The sequence below is a fragment of the Callithrix jacchus genome, chromosome 4, assembly GCF_049354715.1.
Source record: "Callithrix jacchus isolate 240 chromosome 4, calJac240_pri, whole genome shotgun sequence".
Taxonomy (NCBI): Eukaryota; Metazoa; Chordata; class Mammalia; order Primates; family Cebidae; genus Callithrix; species Callithrix jacchus.
This window is the reverse complement of record NC_133505.1, coordinates 2055300-2070046: the sequence shown is the minus strand read 5'-3', so window position 1 is coordinate 2070046 and position 14747 is coordinate 2055300. Positions and strand designations below refer to the sequence as shown.

Below are 14747 nucleotides of genomic sequence, written 5' to 3'. Positions count from 1 at the left end.
GGCACGATCTCGGCTCACTGCAACCTCCGCCTTCTGGGTTCAAGCAATTCTTCTGCCTTAGCTTCCCGAGTAGCTGGGACTACAGGCGCGCACCACCATGCCCAGCTAATTTTTATATTTTTAGTAGAAAGGGGGTTTCACCATGTTGACCAGGATGGTCTCGATCTCTTGACCTCGTGATCCACCCGCTTCGGCCTCCCAAAGTGCTGGGATTATAGGCGTGAGCCATCGCGCCCGGCCTATTATTATTCTTTTAAAGTAAGTTTATTTTTTAAGAAAGTAAGGTAACAAAGAATGGCTACCCCGTAGGCGGAGCGGCCCACATCATCGCTTTAGAGAGGTCTACACTCTGCTTCTCTTCCGCAGGGGACAGAAAGTCTGAGGGCCTCAGTGGACTTGCCAACCACAAACCCACATCCACCTTCTCAACCATACTCTGGGTATCTGGTCGTTCAGATTTCAGTCCCAAATAGCCCTAACCCATTTCCAGAATGATGCAGTGTACCTGGCCCAGGCCACACCACAGCCTGGTCTTGGTGTGAGATTGGGTCAACATTGAAATTTGTAAGAATTAGAGAATAAGTACGTCAGTTCTGATTTACTCCAAAAAGGACTAGTAAGCATTGCAACACACGCCGAAATATGAGAGATACAGATAGGCAGATAAAGCTGCCCTTTAGCTGCCTCCTGATTTGGGGGATACAAGTCTAGAGTTTGGCTTTGTTGTTAAGAATTGTTTTTATCCTACCAACCCTTTATGACCTCTGGAGACAGGTGACCTGGGGTAAAGAAACGTAGAACAGGTAGGGTGTGGTGGTTTATGCCTGTAATCCCAGCGCTTTGGGAGGCTGAGGTGGGCGGGAGTTTGAGACCAGCCTGACCAACATGGTGAAACCCTGTCTTTACCAAAAATATACAAACCAGCCGAGCGCAATGGTGCACACCTGTAATCTCAACTATGGAGGCTAACCTGGAGAATCAGTTGAGCCCAGGAGGCAGAGGTTGCAGTGAGCTGAGATTGAGCCACTGCACTCCAGCCTGGGTGACAAATCAAGACTCCACCTCAAGAAAAGAGAAAAAGAGGGGGGGGTGCGGTGGCTCACGCCTATAATCCCAGCACTTTGGGAGGCCGAGGGGGGTGGATCACAAGGTCAAGAGGCAGGAGAATTGCTAGAACGTGGGAGGCGGAGATTGCAGTGAGCTGAGATGGAGCCACTGCACTACAGCCTGGGTGACAGAGCAAGACTCTGTCTCAAAAAAAAAAAAAGAAAAAGAGGTAGTGTGAGGATCCTTGTGATGGAATAGTTCTGTGTCTTGACTGTAGTGTTGTTCCTGTGTATTTACATATGCAATAAAATTGTGTAGAACTAAACACACACAAACACGTGAATTTATGTAAAAATGGTGAAATCTGAATAAGATTGGTAAATTTTAACGATGATAATTTGCTGGTGTGACACTGTACTGTATTTATGCAAGATGTTGTCATTGGGAGGAACTGGTTGAAGGGTATGCTGGATCTTTATTTTTATTTTAGTTTTTTGGAAACAGAGTCTTGCTCTGTCACCCAGGCTGGAGCGGTGACGCCATCTTGGCTCACTGCAACCTCCGCCTTCTGAGTGCAAGCAATTATCATGCCTCAACCTCCCAAGTAGCTGGGATTACAGGCATGTGCCACCATGCCCGGCTAATTTTTGTATTTTTAGTAGAGATGGGGTTTTGCCATGTTAGTCAGGCTGATCTCGAACTCCTGACCTCAAGAAATCTTCTGGCCTCAGCCTCCCAAAGTGCAAGGAATACAGGAGTGAGCCACTGCACCTGGCCACTAGATCTTTAGTAACTGTACCTGAATCTACAATTATGTCAAAATAAGTTTTAAAAATATGCATTCACAACATCAATTACTTCTTTTTCCAGGTAGCAAAGCTCTGTATTTTGCTCTTGATTGGACTAATGCCTGTGGACAGAGAAAGTCATGTGCCGACTGGCTTAGGTTTAGTTTTACTACCTATTCCTGAACCGATTACTGTGGCAAGGTAACTGAGATCATGCCCATGGTGTATGCATCAAGACCTATTCTTGAAGTCAAAACTCTGAAACCTCATGGGTACTGTGGAGTGAAGTGAAGAGTGGAATGGAGTGGAGTGTGGAGTGGAGTGGAGTGTGGAGAGGAGTGGAGTGTGGAGTGGAGTGCGGAGTGGAGTGTGGAGTGGAAAGGAGAATGGAGTGTGGAGTGGAGGGTGGAGTAGAATCGAGTGTGTGGAGGGTGGAGTGGAATGGAGTGTGGAGTGTAATGGAGAGTGGAGTGTGGAGTGGAGTATGGAGTGGAATGGAGAGGAGTGTGGAGTGGAGTGTGGAATGGAGTGTGGAGTGGAGTGGAATGGAGTGTGGAGTGGAGTGTGGAGTGGAATGGAGAGTGGAGTGGAGTGCGGAGTGGAGTGTGGAATGGAGTGTGGAGTGGAGGGTGGAGTGGAGTGTGGAGTGGAGTGGAGGGTGGAGTGGAGGGTGGAGTGGAGTGTGGAATGGAGTGTGGAGTGGAGGGTGGAGTGGAGTGTGGAGTGGAATAGAGAGTAGAGTGGAGTGTGAAGTGGAGTGTGGAGTAGAGTGGAATGTGGAGGGGAGGGTGGAGTGGAGTGTGGAGTGGAATAGAGAGTAGAGTGGAGTGTGGAGTAGAGTGGAATGTGGAGTGGAGGGTGGAGGAGACTGGAGAGTGGAGTGGAGTAGAGTGGAGTGTGGAATGGAATGAAGTATAGAGTGGAGTGTGGAGTGGAGGGTAGACTGGAATGGAGTACTGGTTCTCTCTATCCCCTTCCCTGTCACTATGTAGTCACCTGGGCCTTATGTCTATGGAAATTAGGTTCTTCTGGGTAAATCAAAATAAGGGGCTTAGGCATGACAGAGGTTTTATCTACCTCAGTAGGAAGACCAGAAGGAGGTGGGTGGGAGTCACATGGCGGTTTCATTATCCTCAGGGCTCACTGTCCTATTTTCTGCTCCAACATTCTTGGGCATCACATCTACCCTCAATGTTATCTGATAGTCCAGGATGACTGCTGGAGTTTCATAATCCAGAATGGAAAGAGAAAGTGCAAAATGTCATTCATCCCAATTGGGTGAACCTTTTCACTTTTTTTTTTTTTGAGACGGAGTCTCTCTCTGTCACCCAGGCTGGAGTGCAATGGCACGATCTTGGGTCACTGCAACCTCTGCCTCCCAGGTTCAAGTGAGTGTCTTGCCTCAGCTTCCCGAGTAGCTGGAATTACAAGTGCGTGCCAGCACCCCCAGCTAATTTTTGTATTTTTATTAGAGACAGTGTTTCAACATGTTGACCAGGATGGTCTCAATCTCCTGACCTTGTGATCCACCCGCTTCAGCCTCTCAAACTGCTGTGATTTACAGGCATGAGCCACTGCTCCAGCCTTTTTAAATTTTTTAAAGGTTGCCATTGAAAAAGATGGTGTTTTAATTCATTGCACAAACAGGAGAACACCTTTGAGGGGGAAAAGGGGTGCCTGTAGTAACGATGTAAGAACCACAGGTAGAAGTAGGAAGCACTCCAGATAAACTGAGAAAAATTATCACCTTATCTTTGAAGACGCTTCTCAAAAATCTGTTCCCCACAGCAGCTTGGGCAGTACGCATTTTAGCTGAGTATGCTGCTATGCGGGGTGAAACTCTGCATTCTTTGTGGAAGGAAGGAGGAACCTCAGAATGGCTGTTGGGTAGGCAGTTGGCAGTTTCTGTAGCTTGTTCTGTAGCAGGCCCTGAATTAACATTATCTGTGACCTGAGTTTCACAGTGTCTTTTGAAACGACTCCTTGGACTTGGCCTTCGCCCTTCTTTGCAAAGGCACTCCAAATAGGTTGTGAATTGTGGCTGGGACCAAACCCTCTCTGGACCTCATCTCTTCCCTTTCATTTTGCAACATCTTCCCTCAGCCAAAAGTTAAAGGACCTCATGAAACAGACTAGAGAAGTGTGTGTACCCCACACAAAGCATTAGGATTCTCGGAGCCATTCTCCTCAGCTACTTCTGAGGAGAATCAAGCCGAAATAGTCAAGAAAGAGAAAGATCTTAGGAAAACAAAGAGGAAGGCTGGGCACAGTGGTTCAAGCCTGTAACCCCAGCCCTTTGGGAGGCCGAGGTGGACGGATCACCTGAAGTCGGGAGTTTGAGACCAGCCTGACCAACATGGAGAAACCCTGTCTCTACTAAAAATGCAAAATTAGCTGGGTGTGGTGGCGCATGCCTGTAATCTTAGCTACTCGGGAGGCTGAGGCAGGAGAATCACTTGAACCCGGAAAGCGGAGGTTGTCTTGAGCTGAGATTGTGCCATTGTACTTCAGCGTGGGCAACAAGAGCTAAACGCTGTCTCAAAACAAAGAAGAAACCAGGGTGCAATCTACTCTTGAATCTGGCCTGGCCTGTGAAGGCTGGAACGTTGTAGAATCACTATGACAGAAGCGATTCTGCACCAGTGCCAGGCCTGGGCTGTAAGAGGGCTGACAGCCGCTGTCTTGTATCTCACTCTTAGTCCTGAGACGACATAGATATGTCTTTATTAGTCTCCTCGGGCTGCCATACAAAATACTAGATGGCGGGCTGGACACGGTGGCTCACGCCTGTAATCCTAGCATTTTGTGAGGCCAAGGTGGGTGGCTTGCCTGAGCTCAGGTGTTCAAGATCAGCCTGGGCAACATGGTGAAACCCTGTCTCTACTAAATACAAAAGAAGTAGCCGGGTGTGGTGGTGTGCACCTGCAATCCCAGCTACTCGGGAGGCTGAGGCAGGAGAATTGCTTGAACCCAGGAGGTGGAGGTTGCAGTGAGCCGAGATCACGCCATTGCACTCGACAGAGTCACACTCCATCTCAAAAAACAAAACCAAACCCAGATATTTATTTTCTCACATTTTATTTTCTGGATACTAGAAGTCCAAGATCGAAGAGTCTGCAGCGTCATTTTCCCCTGAGGTCTTTCTCCTGAGGTCTGTCCCGCAGACAGACGCCTTCTGAGTATGTCCTCACATGACCTTTTGTCTGTGCACATGCACTTCTGGTGGCTCTTCCTCTTCTAAGGACACCAGTACTGTCAGCATAGGGCCTCAGTCTTATTATTGACCCTGTAAAGATCCTATCTCCAGGCAGGCTCGGTGTCTCATGCCTGTAATTCCAGCACTCTGGGAGCCCAAGGTAGGTAGATCACTTGAGGTTGGGAGTTCAAGACCAGCTGGCCAACACAGCGAAGCCCTGTCTCTACTAAAAATACAAAAATCAGCCAGGTGTGGTCGTGCACACCTGTAATCCCAGCTACTCAGAAGGCTGAGACAGAAGAAACGCTTGAACCTGGGAGGTGGAGGTTGCAATGAGCCAAGATTGCGCCACTGCACTGTAGCCTGAGTGACAAAGCAAAACTCTGACTCAAAAAAAAAAACTTCAAATATAGTCCACATGGGGTGTTGGGAGCTGTGTGTGTGTGGGGGTGAGGACGTGGACACAATTCGGCCCATAACGCTGTCTAACCCTCTGCTATGGGACTCCTTAGAGGGGGAGCGGGGTCACTGAGGCCATCCTTCCAGCCACTCGCTGGCAAAAGCATGAGGATGGTTAATGAAGAGTAGCCCAGTTGCCAAATGGATATGTTCTGAGTCGCCAGTCAGTGCCGGAAGTGACGGAAACATCACCCCAGTGAGCCCTACCTGTTGGGGCAGTTTGCTGGACATGATCAGAACAAGCAGTGGCGTTCAGTTACTACTGAAATCAGTGTGTGGCGCCTAATTGTGGCCACTGCTACCGAGGAAGAGAGAGGACGCTATGCGGAAGAGTAACACAAGGAGTGGGAGCGGCGTCCCGAACTGCAAGGGCGAAATGGTTGAAGGACCTGGAGATGCTGGGCCTGAAGAAGATGTCGATGCGTTGTGAGCTCTGGAGCCATTTCTCTTCCCTTTCTGGGCTAACCTCGAATGAGCAGATGCGGCCGCTTTCCTTTGAGGTGACCACTCCCTCCAGATCAGCCTCTCGTAAGAAGTCCATCTTCCCTGCCGGGTGCGGTGGCTCAAGCCTGTAATCCCAGCACTTTGGGAGGCCGAGGCGGGTGGATCACGAGGTCAAAAGATCGAGACCATCCTGGTCAACATGGTGAAACCCCGTCTCTACTAAAAATACAAAAATTAGCTGGGCATGGTGGCGCGTGCCTGTAATCCCAGCTACTCGGGAGGCTGAGGCAGGAGAATTGCCTGAACCCAGGAGGCGGAGGTTGCGGTGAGCCGAGATCGCGCCATTGCACTCCAGCCTGGGTAACAAGAGCAAAACTCCGTCTCAAAAAAAGAAGTCCATCTTCCCAGGTCACAACAACTTCTCCCTTTTTAAGGTCATATTAGGCTGTGCATGCACTGCCATGAAGACATACCTGAGGACTGGGCGCGGAGGCTCACACGTGCGATCCCAGCACTTTGGGAGGCCAAGGCAGGCAGATCACTTGAGGTCAGGTGTTTGAGACCAGGCCAACATGCTGAAACCCCGTCTCTACTAAAAATATTTCAAAAATCAGCCAGGTGTGGTGGTGCATGCCTGTAGTCCCAGCCACTTGGAAGGCTGAGGCAGGAGAATCGCTTGAACGCGGGAGGCGGAGGTTGCAGTGAGCCGAGACTGCGCCACTGCACTCCAGCCTGGGCGACAGAGAAAGACTCCATCTCAAAAAAAAAAAAAAAAAAAGGAAAGAGAAAGAAAGAAAAAAAACCCCGAGACTAGGTAATTTATAAGAAAAGAGATCTAATTGGCTAATGGGTCTGCAGGCTATACAGGAAGCATGGTGGCAGCTGTTTCTGCAGAGGCCTTGGGAAACTTATGTTTTGTTTGTTTGTTTGTTTTTGATTTTGTTTTTTGAGATGGAATTTTGCTCTTGTTGCCCAGGCTGGAGTGCGATGGTGACTTCTCGGCTCACTGCAACCTCTGCTTCCCGAGTTCAAGCAATTCTCCTGCCTCAGCTCCCGAGTTGCTGGGATTACAGGAATGCTACTTATGTAGTTTTTTTAGTAGAGACAGGGTTTCATGTTGATCAGACTGGTCTTGAACTCTTGACCTCAAGTGATCCACCCGCCTCCGCGCCTGGTCTGAGAAACTTATAATTATGGCGGAAGACAAAGGGGGAGGAGGCACATTGCACGGCGAGAGAGGAGCACAGGTGCCCCACCAGGCCCCACCTCCAACATTGGGGATCACATCTCAACGTGAGACAGGTATCCAAACGATATCAAACCTCTTTAAAGTTTATGCCGTAGAGTACTTAAATTAAAATTAAATGTCTCATATTAATTTATTGAAGTAAAATATGCATAAAGTGCACAAGCCTTCAGTATATAACCTAATGAATTGTCCCATGTGTGTAGCCACCATCCAGATCAAGAGGAAGAACATTTTCAGCATCTAGGAAGGCTCTCATGCCTCTTTCTCATCAGTACCCACTCCCAGAGGTTACCTAGAAGAAATCACTATTCCAGATTTCTAGAAGCATTGATTAATTCTGCCTCTGCCTGTTCTTTGTTTTTTTTTTTTTTTTTTTTTGAGACAGAATTTCGCTCTTGTTACCCAGGCTGGAGTGCAATGTTGTGATCTCAGCTCTCCGAAACCTCCGCCTCCTGGGTTCAGGCAATTCTCCCACCTCAGCCTCCTGAGTAGCTGGGATCTCAGCTCTCCGCAACCTCCGCCTCCTGGGTTCAGGCAATTCTCCCACCTCAGCCTCCTGAGTAGCTGGGATTACAGGCACGCGCCACCGTGCCCAGCTAATTTTTTGTGTTTTTAGTAGAGATGGGGTTTCACTATGTTGACCAGGATGGTCTCGATCTCTTGACCTCGTGATCCACCCGCCTCGGCCTCCCAAAGTGCTGGAATTACAGGCTTGAGCCACTGCGCCCGGCCGATTCTGCCTGTTCTTGAACATCAATAGAATGCTATCGTGAGCACTTACTGGGTTAAGTTGTTGTCTGCTGTGAATAAAGCTGCCCTCCATGTTCTGGTGATATGTGTCCATAGACAAATGCCCTCATTTCCGGGAATGGAATTACTACTGGTGTATGTTTAGTTTTTCAGATAATGCCGAGCAATTTTCCATAGTGAATGTGCTAATTAACGCTTCTAGCAGCAATGCGTGAGAATTCTAGTTCCTGCACATATGACGCCAATACTTGGTACAGCGTATGTGTTTTAAAATATTTTAGCTGTTCAGGTGGATTTGTGTTGGCATTTCATAGTGGTTTTAATTTAATTTACATTTCCCTGGTAAATTAATGATACTGAGCACATTTTCAAATTTTCTTTTGCTGCAGAGCAGCGATACAGTCAAGGTCCACTGCAGCCTCAATTTCCCAGACTCCTGTGATCCTCCCGCCTCAGCCCTTCAGGATAGGTCAAACTACGCCACCATGCCTGGCTAATTTTTTTTTTTCTTCATGCCTTATTGAAAATAGCCTGGCTAGTTTTTAAAAAAAAAATTTGTAGAGATGGTGGGGCAGGGGGCAGTCTCACTATGTTGCTTGCCCAAGCTGGTCTCAAACTCTTGGACTCAAATAATCCTCACACCTCCAAGTGCTGGTGGCATTACAGCAGGAGCCACCCAATCCTGGTCTCGTATGTTTACTGACTATTTGAATGTACGCTTAGTGAAGTTCCTGATCAGGTCTTTTGTCATTAAAAAAAAAACCCTGTCTTTTTCTTGTTGATTTGTAAGAGTGCTTTATATATTTAGGATGAGTCCTTTCTCAGATATGTATTTTGCAAATATTTTCCCCAATTTGTGGCTTAAATTTTTCATTTCCTTAATGATTTTTTTTTTTTTTTTTGACACAGAGTCTCTCACTGTTTCCCAGGTGGTAGTGCAATGGCTCAATCTCGTCTCACTGCAACCTCCATCTCCCAGGTTCATGCTACTTTCCTGCCTCAGCCTCCCGAGTAGCTGGGGTTACAGACACGTATCACCACACCTGGCTAATTTTTTGTATTTTTAGTGGACAGGGGATTTCACTGTGTTGACCAGGATGGTCTTGATCTCTTGACCTCGTGATCCACCCACCTCAGCCTCCCAAAGTGCTGGGATTACAGGCGTGAGCCACCACACCCAGCCTTATTGACCTGTATTTACTTCGTCTTAATGATGGCTTTGTAGGGAAGATTAGTCTTTACTTAGTCCAGCAAAGAGGGTGAGACTGATAGACATAAAAAGAATATACTCAAGGCCGGGCGCGGTGGCTCACGCCAATAATCCCAGAACTTGGGGAGGCCGAGGCGGGTGGATCATGAGGTCAAGAGATTGAGACCATCCTGGTCAACAAGGTGAAACCCAGTCTCTACTAAAAATACAAAATATTAGCTGGGCACGGTGGCGCATGCCTGTAATCCCAGCTACTCAGGAGGCTGAGGCAGGAGAATTGCATGAACCCAGGAGGCGGAGGTTGTGGTGAGCCGAGATCGTGCCATTGCGCTCCAGCCTGGGTAACAACAGTGAAACTCCATCTCAAAAAAAACCGTATATATATATATATATATATATATATATATAAACTCAAGAAAAGATACTAATAATGTATTTTACTGTAAGAATGCATCCATAAGAATCCTCTATATTTAGGTGTATGCTCTTCATGAATCTCTTCTTGTAGATAATATTTATTTTCTTGTACATATGTTAATTCAACGTATAGTTATTGAATAAATTTTTGAATATGATAATATACATCCATATGTATTATTATTATTTTCGGCGGAGTTTTACTCTGTTGCACAGGTTGGAGTGCAATGGCGCCACCTCTGCTCACTGCAACCTCCACCTCCTGGGTTCCAGCGATTCTCCTGCCTTGACCTCCCGAGTGGCTGGGACTACAGAAGCGTGCCAGCATGCCCATCTCATTTTTGTATTTTAGTAGAGATGGGGTTTCACCATGTTGGCCAGGCTGATCTTGAACTCCTTCGGCCTCCCAAAGTGCTGAGATTACAGGCATGAGCCAGTGCGCCCTGCCTCATATATGTAACTTTTAGTTAAATTAATATTTATAGTTTTCATCATTATGACTTTGTAATATTTTTCACAGCGGAGCTACAATAGTATACCGTAATTACCTTCTTTGACAACCGTTTGTTCTTCCTGGGATTAATTATTACCACCTGTCCTATGCTTACTTTTCTTTTTTTTTTTTTTGAGACAGAGTTTCGCTGTTGTTGCCCAGGCTGGAGTGCAATGGCGTGATCTCAGCTCACCGCAACCTCCGCCTCCTGGGTTCAGGCAATTCTCCTGCCTCAGCCTCCTGAGTAGCTGGGACTACAGGCACGCGCCACCATGCCCAGCTCATTTTTTAATTTTTAGTAGAGACTGGGTTTCACCATGTTGACCAGGATGGTCTCGATCTTTTGACCTCGTGATCCACCCGCCTCGGCCTCCCAAAGTGCTGGGATTACAGGCTTGAGCCACCGCGCCCGGCCTTCTTCGCTTACTTTTCTAAATATTTATTTCTAATTCAATACCAGCTTTCTGACACTATTTTCTGGTCAAATGCCTGAGGCAATGTCAGTTCCAGTTTCCCCTGGAAACAACCTTCATTCAGCCCTTCTTTCTACTGTTCCACCATAGACTGATTGTCTTCTAGGCTGGCAGCTCAGCAGGTGCTGGGGAAGTTTTTCCTTCACCTTTCTTCTGTGTTAAGTCCCCAATCACTGGATTTCATATTTCTTTTTTCTTAGTTGAATTCCCTGTGTAGTGGACAATTCTCCAGAAGCTTTCTGAGCAACGGTGCATGGGAGGCAATGTCCTGAAAATGTCCAGTCACATTTGACTGATAATTTGGCTGGGTTCAGAAATCCAGTCGTGGACATTATTTTGCTTTGTTGATAGCATTTAGAAAGTATTGCTTCCTTGTCTTTTAGCTTTTGGTGTTGCTGTTGCTGTGGAGAAAAAGAGATGCCATTCTAATTCATAATCCTTTCCATGCAATCTTTTCCTTTTGTCTTCTTTCTGGAAACATTTAGGATTTTCGTTTTATTCCTAGTGTTCTGAGACTTCACGGTGACAAGCTTTATTTTGGGCTTTGCCACACACTATGCAGGGTAGTTGGTGGGCCTTTTAAATCTGGAGATTTAAGGTCTTCGGTTCTGAAAAATAATCTTATATTACGTCTTTATCTCCTTTATTCCACTTTCCTCTTCTCTTTTCCTAGAATCCCTGTTCGTTTCCTGGCATATCTTCTATTATAAACCCTTTTATTTTCTTATCAATTACCTGCTATTTTCCACCACACTTTCCAGATTTCTACAATCTTATTTTGAAATTAAAAAAAATTCTGCCATTATACTATTAACATGAAGAGCTTCCTTCCTTTTTGTTTCACGAGTGCAGTATCTTCTCTTAGTTTCCTGATGATTGCATATAAACTATATAATAATATAATGTTATATAATAATAATGTTTTTTGAGATGGCATTTCGCTCTTGTTGCCCAGGCTGGAGTTCAGTGGGGTGATCTCAGCTCACTGGAACCTCTGCCTCACGGGTTCAAGCGAGTCTCCTGCCTCACCCGCCTGAGTAGTTGGGATTACAGGCGTGTGCCACCACGCCTCGCTAATTTTGTATTTTTAGTAGAGACTGGGTTTCTCCATGTTGGCCAGGCTGGTCTGAAATTCTCAACCTCAGGTGATCCACCCGCGTCGGCCTCCCAAAGTGCTGGGGCTACAGGCATGAGCCACCTCACCAGGCGTATTAATTACAATTTTTAAAAAAAATCCAGGTTCCTGCTTTGTGTGTTTCCTCTTAGGTCTTCCTGCCCCCACCTGTGTGTATTTGTTCTTGTCCTACTGTAGAAATATTTTCACAACCATCTGATCATCCTTGGTTGTCTTGCATATTTTGAGTAACTGAACCCTTGACCCTGGAAGCTCTGTGGGCCTGGGCCAGGCTGTGGACTGCAGAGTCTATGAAGATTCTCTGGAGACTCAGCCATTTCTTTGGAAGACCCTCAAATATCAGTGTATGTCGTTGTTTTAATTTTTATTTTTTCCTTGTAAATTCACATGAATATCTCATCTGTCTGTCTTTATCTCTAGGAAGCTTTATCCCAGTTTCCCTCGGGATACTGGGACATCCTCCCGGGAGAGGCGTGGGGAGGGGAGATGAGCCTGTTTAGTTCTGGGGAAGTGGGGAGGGAAGAGATGGGAGATTTCGGCTGTGTGCTGACGTTTCCTGCACGCTGCTCGGGTTTTGCCCCGCACTTCGCCTTCTTTCAACGCCTAAGTCAACTTCCGTGACTCACCCGCAGCCGTTCATCATGTTCAGGGTCCCTGAGCGCACCACCCGCTCTGGTCTCCACCAGCTCTCCTGCTTTCGCTTCTGGTCTACACTGGCTCGCGCGTTCCTTCCCCGTTTGCTAAGCAGCATCTCCGGGGCAGCCCCGTGCTCTGTGTTCTTTCTTTCTTGTTCAGGGCAGAGTCGCGGCTGGGTCGTTGGGTGTTCGCGCCCCTGTACCCGGGGCGTGCAGGGAAGTGTAGACGGGGGCGAGGGGCGACAAACGCTAAATTTCAGCCCGAACTGGAAAAAGCGCTTCCTGAGTTGAGTCACGGCTCCTGATTCCATGTAGACAGAACGTTGTGTTCAGTGGCTGGAATTTTCTTCTCCATTTCTTTCATTAAATTGCGAACACATTCACGGTTTACGCTGGTGACACATCCATCATAGTTGAAGATGAGGCTCAGTGACGAGTGAGGACCTCAGGTGTCAGGATGGCCGAGTGGTCTAAGGCGCCAGACTCAAGTCTTGCTTCCTCGTGCTGAGGATTCTGGTCTCCAGATGGAGGCGTGGGTTCGAATCCCACTTCTGACACAGCTCTTTTATTCTCCCTGAACTTTACTTTCTCAGCCAGTTCTGTTTTCATTGTCTCTACCTTTACTTTTTCGACCCTAACTAAAACGATACACCCTCAGTGAGGTAAGTCTCCTTCGTTTTCAGTCTTGTTCGCTGTTTAATAGTGAATCACGTTTTGGTTGGTTACGGGGCGTATTCATTTACTACAGGAGCGCTCAGCCAGAAGTGTCCTGGGAGGAAGCCACCCTAGGTGAGAACAGAAAGACGCCTATACCAACTCCATTGTTACACATTGGTCCTGAGCTTACAGGTTATTGGCACCGCAGATTACATGTTTTTCCTCACGGCCAGAAACCATAAAAAATTCAAAGCGAAGAAACTGAAATGGAAAGCGGCAAGGTTCATGCACAAGTTACCGGAAGGAAAGCAAAAGGGGAGGAACATGAAAGGTTCCACCGAGATTTGAACTCGGATCGCTGGATTCAGAGTCCAGAGTGCTAACCATTACACCATGGAACCCTCCTTGAGGACGGCGGATACTCGATCCATCTGGGGTCTCTCTTTTCTTCTACTTATTTATTTAAAGTTTATTTGCTTTGGTTTCCAGCCCACGAAAAGGCAAACTGAATTTTGGTCTCACGGTTTGAAAGGGAAAAAAGAAAAATATGCTATCTACTTTCTACAATCTCATTTATTCATTGAACAGTGCATACGTGCGCCTCTGGAACAGCCTCCGAGTATCATTTTTATTTTTTTTATTGTTATTGAAATTGGTATGATAGGACATGGGCAGAGAGCATTGCCCCTCAGTTGTAACCATGTGCTTGAATTTTTTAAATCTGTCTCTCGCACTCCTTCAAAATGACTTAAGGGCAGGGCTGAGTCTCACTCCTCTTTGACAGCCCACGGTCTGGTACTTAGTAGAAGCTCAATCAATGCGTGTTGCATAAATGAAAGAATGAATGAATGAATGAATGCATGAATGCTCATTGGGACAGTGCAGCTTAAATTTTTGGAAGACTTTAGACTTCTTTTTTGCCTTCTCTTGCTAGGCTAAATTTTACAGGTTCAAGAGAGGATAATTATTTCTCCTCCTCTTCCTATCTTGTTTTGCCTTTCCAGGTCCCAGCTCCCAGGTGGGCATCTTAGTGTCCAGATGGCCCCACAAATCAGTGTCCTTTAGAATGGATGACCAAATGAGGATATTACAGTGCCAGATGTAGTAATTTATTTTTTCAAATCTTAGCTTTATTAAGATAACGTGGTTATTTATTTAGTAACTGTAAGAACAACATATAACAGACCACATATATACGTAGTTTGTCTGGAAGAAATAGGTATAAATTACTACTTTAGTCAATCTTAGTATTAATTATTGGTCATTTATGCTTCACGTGTCTCTCTAGTCTCCCAAGTCTGAATTGCTAAGGAAGCCTTGAATATTTTGCTGGCATTCATCCTTTTGTTTTATCTCCAGTCAAGCAATGTGCCACTTACAAAGTATTGGCTCAATTAGTATGTATTGGATACATCTTTGGGAAGGTGAGGAAGGAAGAAGTGAAATTAAGTGCTCCTAAGTATCTACCCACCTCCCTATATACACAAACTCTCCATTCTAACTTAAAAAAAAAAAAAAAAAAAAAAAGACACAGGTGTCGTTCTTTTTATTCTACGAGCCTCCATCTGATTTTTTTAAAATAAAGAAACAATAAAAAAAGGCAAAAGAAAATAAAAAAATGTTTACGGTTTTAAGATGATATCAGAAACTCAAAAGCTAAGTCTTCAACTGTGTTCACCTAAGAGGCAAAGGTGGAAAGACTCTAGTGTCTGGCGACTGTTTTGATGGTTAGCTTGTCATTTTAGCGTTATCACATTTATCCCTTGGAGAAGACAATGGAAAATAGGGCAGATG

General features: G+C 46.1%; 2 non-coding genes across 2 annotated transcripts; one reads left to right on the top strand and one right to left on the bottom strand.

The window, feature by feature from the left end:
• Positions 1-12747: 12747 nt before the first annotated feature.
• Positions 12748-12853, top strand: TRNAL-CAA (transfer RNA leucine (anticodon CAA)). The gene is made up of 2 exons: positions 12748-12785; positions 12808-12853. It is a non-coding gene; the product is annotated as a tRNA-Leu (tRNA).
• Positions 12854-13282: 429 nt separating this feature from the next.
• On the bottom strand, positions 13283-13354 carry TRNAQ-CUG (transfer RNA glutamine (anticodon CUG)). Its single transcript has one exon. It is a non-coding gene; the product is annotated as a tRNA-Gln (tRNA).
• Positions 13355-14747: the final 1393 nt, after the last annotated feature.